Below are 8119 nucleotides of genomic sequence, written 5' to 3'. Positions count from 1 at the left end.
ACCATTGGCAGAGAAGTTTTGAGCAAAACAAAAAAAATGTTACAAACACGTTGACTTCTTCTGCTATCGTTTTGAATAGCAACTAACCCAGCAAGGGCTAGCTACCAAAGCGATGATAAGTCAGTTCAGAACCGAACATTGCTGCGAGTACATCGACTTCACCGCCATACTCGTACCAACCAAGTAGCATAGTTGTAGCCAAGCAGTTTCCTCCATTCCTCCAGTTCAGTCCATAGTCTCTCGCTCGGATGGTGACACCGGTTTTAGTACCAATAATAGTGCTGCTGCAGCAGAGTGGATCCGAGATCACCGCACGCTTGGTTTAATCGTCGTCGTCATCGTCGTCGTCGCTGCCACTTATCCATGCCCCCAGCCTAGGCGTCCCTAACAGTCACCGAGTGGACTTGCAACGGAAAGCACACACAACGTTCGTCGCTTCCGAAAAGGCGGAGATTTGGTTCGCGCATCATCGGCCAATTGCAGTTTCGGGGTGCGTTACTTCTTCGGAGTTTTGGTGTAATCATCGAGATCGCGCTTCTCACGTTGTGATTGAATGGTGAATCGGTGAACCAGTGAAAAGCATTTTTTTGGCGGGAAATTTGCAAGTGACGGAATAACCACTTGAAAGCTTGAAAGAGATAACGTGCAGAACTAGAATATTCGACCAGTAGTGTGTGGGCTGCCTGTGCATCGGCTTCAAACGTGTATTACGTGACTTTCCGGTTTTTCGGAATCGTTGCCGAAGGAAAGGTGAAAGAAGGAATCCGTGAAGATAAAGAAAAAGTCGGTCAATGAATCAGAAGTGCGCGCGGTTGGTGGCTTTGTTTACGGTGATATTTATTTAAATGTACCGCAAAATTGCTGAGAACTAGTGCTAAAGATTGTATGTTATGTGCGTTCGTGCGGTGGGAAATCTATTTTTCGAAGAAAATAACTTGAACAAACGATAATCAAAAAGGTAAGGCTACGTTGTTTTTAAGGCTCAAATAACCATCATTCAATCATCAGCAATCCTCAATTATTAAAAAGCGGTATTCTTGCTCTAAATTACAAAACCGTAATTGAAAATGGTTTTACTGTTATCCTGATGAGTGATGACAAGTAATGTGCAGTGATAAATTTTAATAAACATTGGTTGTGATTGCTGCGAAAAAACTGCTTTTGACTTTTTGGTAAACGATAATGGTTTGTTATGATGAAATAAGCAATACATTATCCCTGGGGTCAGGCCATTAAGCCGAAGGTCATTAGGCCGAATGGTCATTGAGTCTTAATTTTTGCCGTTTTGTCCCCAGTGGGACAAAACCGCCTTCTCAGCTTAGTGTTCTCTGAGCACTTCCACTGTTATTAGCTGAGAGCTTCCGCTGCCAATGACCATGTTGTATGTGTATGTCGTATGGCAGGCATGAAGATAAACTTATTTAAATCATAAAATTTTCCTTGATTTAAACATAGGCTATTCTTTCAAGTTTCATTGTTAGAATATTTTTGGCAATAAGCCCGGTACAAATCTCATTTTCTTTTTTTTGTCACTTTGCTCGTTGACTCGTCAAGGGGGGGGGGGGGGGCGGGGATGATAAATTATAAATGTATTTGATACAAAAATACTTAAACAATTAGGCAAAATCATCAAACTCGTCGGATTTGTTAAGAAATTATTTCAACAACTCTAATTTCACTTTAAAATTTTTAAATTTCTTAAATAGTTTATTCGTTCCCCCTCAAAATGTCGGATTCCGACAAAAAATTTCCGAGGGGGAGGGGGGGGGGGGGGGGTGACATAAGAGAAAATCAAAATTTGTGTCAACCTAATTGTTGGAAAAAAAAGTAAAAACAACAGATCCGTTTCCAGTGTCCTGATAAATTGTAATTCATCGTGATAACAGTGCGGCTTAATGACCATTCGGCCTAGTAACCTTCAGCCTAATGACCCTGCATCATTATCCCTGTATCAAATCTGTAGAAATTTGCATTATGAGCACTGCCAGTTCGAAATACGAAATTTTAACTTCAAATACATAAATTTTAACGAAAAATAAATTTTATAATTTGAAACAGATTTTTTTTTCATGCGCTGGATTTGGCGAATTATTTACTGTTGCATGATCAAATGCTTCTAATTATTTTTTTCATTGATATTCAAAACAATGAAAAGAAAATAATGTTTGAGATTTTTTATATTAAGAATAGCCGTTCAATGAAAAAAACATGCAAAAAAATACGCAAAATTTCTCGTTTCAATTTCACTCCATTTACAACTTCATGATTTTTATCATTTTGCGTATGCCGAAGCAGCAGCTAGCCGAACTGTTCTTTATTCAATTTTCATTTCGCCAGATTCACTTTGACTTTCAATTCACACCTCACAAAAGCTCTGTGGCACTTCAACGTTAGATTTCACTGCTGTAGAATGCAGCAAAAGCTGCTCAATTATTGAAATGAATTGCTTTTCCCGTCGGTAAATTGCAAACAAATAGTTGTCTTGGTTCAAGGAATGACGCAGGGAAATGTGTGCGTGGATTTTCTGCATACAAAACGTCGTATTCCACATGATACATTTTAATCAATTTAAAAGCTTTCTGCTCAATCTGCTCTGAAGATTTGCTTTGGTTTGGATTGCGAAGAATTTGACCGACTTTTATTCGACTACGGTCAAATCATAATTTGTATGTCACGTAGAAAGTGTGAGGGGAATTAAATTCATGTTGGGCCCGATATAGACATGGACTAGATGGAAATAGAATTCGAGGTACAATTATTCAATCTTATTATTTTAACCCTAGTGTGGCCAGCAGGGTACCCACGAAATTGAAATGACAATATCTCCGTCAGTTTTTCACCGATTTTGATTTTTTTTTTTGGCTAAGGCCGTTTTAAATATTTATTTCACTTTTTGTCCCACCACCCTTTGGCTGGTCGAGGGGGGGGGGATAAAAATAATAAAGCATTTAATCTGAAAAATATTAAAAACTCATCGGATTTGTTAAAGAATTGTTAGAAAAACCCGAAATTTTGATAAATATTTTTTATCTGCCCCCTCAAAATGCAAATTCCAGCCAAAATTTTTTGAAGATGGGGGGGGGGGAGACAAAAAGTGAAAATAAAATTTGTATCAGCCTAATTCAACTCAGGAACTTTTCATTTATCGCAAGAATATTTGTTTGGACCGGTCCGATCACTGTAGGATTTGGAAAATCCTGATTTTCGGCAACATGTTTTTATACTATACTGATTTCCACATTGTTGGGGTTAGGATATCAAAAAGTGTTACTGTCCCAATACTGTTCATATGGGACAATTTCTAAGTCAACACCGTTTGTAATTCGAGACTGATCAAGTGATCAAATAATTTCTGCTGGGGCAGGTTTACCTAGGATGATTAATACTCATATTGCTACTGGCTCACCTTAAATGCTATGCATTCTATTGCATATGAACATGTGCCCGGAAATCCGGATTTTCCGGCACCCGTGGGAGTAGGACCGGTTTAACCGAATACTTTCCTGATATAGACTGTTTCAGAAATTATAAATACACTTTGTTTATTAAATTAAATGAACTGTTATAATGATTTTTACCAACTTCTTTCAGAGTATAGCATATTGTACTCCATATTTTTATATTTCCTTTCAATTGTCTTGATATTTTAAAGAACAGTCGAGTTCTCCAATAAATAACTTAATTTTTCAAATTTGCATTTGCACAATAGTGTTTTTTAATGATTTCAACATTATTTATCACTAAATACCAAACATTATCTAAATTTTTATCACATTCGCTTTCGCAACAAGTTGTTTAAGTAATGCCTTGATCAAACTTTGGGAAAAATCAATAAAGGCATTCCCACAAGATTTTTTCGGAGATTAAGTTTCTTATTTTTTAAGGTTTTCTACGGAACATAACAAGTACCACACAGTTTCTTAGCTTTCCTGAACGCATTTAATCTAAACAAACTTATTTTTTCAGCTCATTTGATCCTTCAGATGGCAAAGTTTGTCATACCATAGAAACGAATGCAGTAAGCAGTAATAAAGACATTCGTTTGCTTAACGTTTGTTGCTACTGGTGTTGTTGAGAAATTTGAAACAAAAAATTTTGTATTGAGAAGGCCCGTAATGTTGGTTCTTGATCAAATATTCCAGTAAAAACTACTCTTACCAATCGAGAAATATCTTTTATTATCGATACAGCCATTTTTATTGTGTTTGGAAATTAAATATTTTATCTGTGAGATTTTTTTCTTTTCTACTATGCTACATTTTTTGACCACTTTGTGCAACTTCAAATTTTAATCATCTAGTTTATAGAGCCCTATTTTTTAACTTTCACCAGAAACATCAACAAAATTGGTATTATTTGCTTCGTTAGCATGTTTACTATAAGAGCTAGAAGAAACTTTTTTGGATATTATGCTCAAATTGAAATGGCAGTTAATCGTTAGTGTATTTATAATTTCTGAAACAGTCTATAGATGGTGAGTTTCTGTGTTGAATGAGCCGAACATTTTCAAAATCGATGGAAAATTGACTGCGATATGACTATTTTAATTTCGTGGGTACCCGGGTACCCTGCCGGCATTCTACGGGCGTTTTTTTGCTGGCCAAAAACGACGGTTAATAGACCCCAAAAACCACCTGGAATGCACCTGATAACCCCTGTGCACATGAAATGGTATCAAACGCCCTTGAAAACTCCAGAAACGCCCTTCAAATGTTCCTGAAATTTTCTGAAACTTTCTGAAGTGACGCTGATATGCCTTAAAACGCTTCTCAAACCCCGTAATGCCATTTAAAGGCTCCTGAGACCCCCTGAATTGCCTTTGAAGCCCCTTGAAATGCCCCTGAATTCCTCTTAATCCCATTAACCCTTCAGCACGCGCGCTGTTGTAAAAAGTACAACACTACCAAAAAACCTCGCTCATCGTATGCAGCGCAAGCGCGGTGCAATTTCGGTTGCTTGATGGCGCGCGTCCTCGAAGGTTAAAATCCTGATAGACCGCCCTTAAAAAGCTCCTGAAATTCGCTGCAACAACCCCCTGGAACGTCCTTAAAGCCTTGGAGCCTCCTTTTTTGGGATCTCTGGGAACTTTCTTGAAACCCTCTGAGCCTAACTCCAAATGCCCAGAAGCAAGACCTGTTTTCGCGAACTAGATTCGTTCATTGAAGCCCAAGCTTAATTTATGCAAACATTTCCCTGTTTAAGCAACCCCTGCCTTGTGCATAAAAAGGGGTTCCAGTGTACTGAGTTCTCAACAGCACGCTCGGTGGTACGCTCGGTTGTTTCTTTTGATGAAAATCTGTAAGTTATCGAGGTCAGGACATTAAATGTCAAAAGTTACTGAGTTCCACGGTAAATATCATTACTAAAGTATGCTTTGGCCAATTTTCATACAAAATGCTCAAGTTTACAGTATGCGGCAGAAAAAAAAATGCAAGTGTTTTTCAACTTCAAGCCTCATTTTCGTCTATTTGTCGTTAACCAATCTATGTTTTAATGTTCTAAGATCTCTAACAGGCTAATTTTCTGAAAAGTTATTTAATTTTTTTTCCATTTTGGTCAATGACATTTACAAGATAACGCCAGTAGCTGAAGATAATCAGCATTATCAATAATTTGCCATTTTGTCTTATGACGATTGGGCGCGCAGTTTTTGGATACTCACTTTTCCGGCTTATATTATCACAAGTTAAAAATCAAATAAATTTAATTTTATTCTCTGTTGCAAGCATATAGACATGCATTGATTGATACACTGTCATGAAAAAAACATATTAATATACTTACCTTACCGGTCAGGCTAAGGCCGGGGTGGCCTCTGCTGTACATAGTAGCCGCCTCCATTCCACTCGGTCCATGGCTGTTTGTCTCCAGTTCCGCACTCTGCGTAGGGTCCGCAGATCGTCCACCACTTGGTCGACCCACCTAGCTCGCTGCGCTCCACGTCTTCTTGTAGCCCACCGTAGCCTCCCGATTTTCGCGGTGTGGACGATGGTTGGTTCTCTCAGCAGCTGATGCAGCTCGTGGTTCATTCGCCTTCTCCAAGTCCAGTCTTCCATCTGCACTCCGCCGTAGATGGTGCGCAACACCTTCCGTTCGAAAACTCCAAGGGCGCGTTGGTCCTCTGCACGTAGGGTCCATATTTCGTGCCCATAGAGGACGACCGGTCTAATCAGCGTTTTGTAGATGGTTAACTTCGTGTTACGGCGAACTTTATTCGATCGTAGAGTTCTGCGGAGTCCAAAGTAGGCACGATTTCCTGCCACAATGCGCCTCTGAATTTCTCTGCTGGTGTCGTTGTCGTCGGTCACCAGTGAGCCCAAGTACACGAATTCTTCAACCGCTTCGATTTCATCACCGTCGATATGAATTCGGGGTGGCGGGCGCGGTGATTCCTCCCTGGAGCCCTTTACCCTTTGTCTTCGACACATTATTGACTAATCCGATTCGCCTGGCTTCACTCTTTAGTCGGATGTACGTTTCCGCCATCGCCTCAAATTTACGAGCAATAATATCAATATCATCGGCGAAACCAAGCAGCTGAACGGACTTCGTGAAAATCGTCCCACTCGTGTTTATCCCCGCTCTTCTTATTACACCCTCCAAAGCAATGTTGAACAGCAAGCACGAAAGACCATCACCTTGCCGTAACCCTCTGCGAGATTCGAAGGGACTCGAGAGTGTCCCTGACAGGGATGGCATTCACCATTTGCAAAGAGTTACATTCACTTGGCACTATCTCAGTTCATAAGCATGCTATCAAAAAACAATGTATGGATGACTTTTACCTTGTAATTTTATCTGAAAGTTTGCAGAATATCATAAGGGTCGCACACGCATGCTTAACTCGTGAGCGAACCGTGAAAGCAACTCTCCACGCCGTGAATGTAAATTACATTCACGGCGTGGAGAGTTGCTTTCACAGCTTGCTCACGAGTTAAGCATGCGTGTGCGACCCTTATGATATTCTGCAAACTTTCAGATAAAATTACAAGGTAAAAGTCATCCATACATTGTTTTTTGATAGCATGCTTATGAACTGAGATAGTAGCAAGTGAATGTAACTCTTTGCAAATGGTGAATGCCATCCCTGGTCCCTGATACTCGAACTACGCACATCACTCGATCCATCGTCGCCTTGATCAACCGTATCAGTTTATCCGGGAATCCGTATTTGTGCATAATCTGCCATAGTTGTTCTCGATCGATTGTATCATACGCCGATTTGAAATCGATGAACAAGTGATGTGTGGGCACGTTGTATTCGCGGCACCTGGCGGATGGCGAACATCTGGTCCGTTGTAGCGCGTTCACCCATAAATCCAGCCTGATATTGCCCCACGAACTCTCTTGCAATCGGTGATAGACGGTGGCATAAAATTTGAGAGAGTATCTTGTAGGCAGCGCTCAGTAGTGTGATCGCAGGGTAGTTCCCGCAATCCAACTTGTCGCCCTTTTTGTAGATGGGACACACGATACCTTCCATCCATTCCTCCGGTAATACTTCCTCCTCCCAAATCTTGGTAATGACCCAGTGTAGTGCTCTCACCAGTGCTTCTCCACCGTATTTTAGAAGCTCGCTTGGTAGTTGATCTGCTCCAGCGGCTTTGTTGTTTTCAACCGGCCAACCTCCTCCTCAATCTCTTGAAGGTCAGGGGCCGGAAGTCTTTCGTCCTGTGCACATACTCCTATATCTGTTACCACGCCACCTTCGGTACTTGCAACGTCGCCATTGAGGGGCTCATCGTAATGCTGCCGCCACCTTTCGACCACCTCACGCTCGCTCGTGAGAATATTCCCATGATTATCTCGGCACATGTCGGCTTGTAGCACAAAGCCTCTGCGCGAGCGATTCAGCTTCTCGTAGAACTTTCGTGTGTCCTTAGCGCGGTACAGCTCTTCCATCGCTTCGCGATCTCGTTCTTCCTGCTGGCGCTTCTTCATCCGGAAGACTGAGTTCTGCCTGTTCCGCGCCTGTTTGTAACGTGCCTCATTCGCTCTCGTACGGTGTTGCAGCATTCTTCTCGTTTTTCACATTCGCCGTCGTACCAGTCGTTTCTGTGATTCGGAGTCGCGAAGCCTAGTGCTGTAGCCGAGGTACTACCTATGGCGGATCGGATGT

General features: G+C 41.0%; 1 protein-coding gene across 1 annotated transcript in view; it reads left to right on the top strand.

Moving 5' to 3' along the window:
• The first annotated feature begins 382 nt into the window (after positions 1 to 382).
• The window catches only part of LOC109419787 (sodium-coupled monocarboxylate transporter 1), a 157851-nt gene continuing 150114 nt past the window's right edge, over positions 383 to 8119 (top strand). The window contains exon 1 of the mRNA XM_029860195.2: positions 383 to 958. The gene's annotated coding sequence lies outside the window, so the exon portion shown is untranslated. The remainder of the gene's footprint in view (positions 959 to 8119) is intronic.

The sequence above is a fragment of the Aedes albopictus genome, chromosome 1 (assembly GCF_035046485.1).
Source record: "Aedes albopictus strain Foshan chromosome 1, AalbF5, whole genome shotgun sequence".
NCBI lineage: Eukaryota > Metazoa > Arthropoda > Insecta > Diptera > Culicidae > Aedes > Aedes albopictus.
This window is presented reverse-complemented; position numbering and strand designations above follow the sequence as displayed.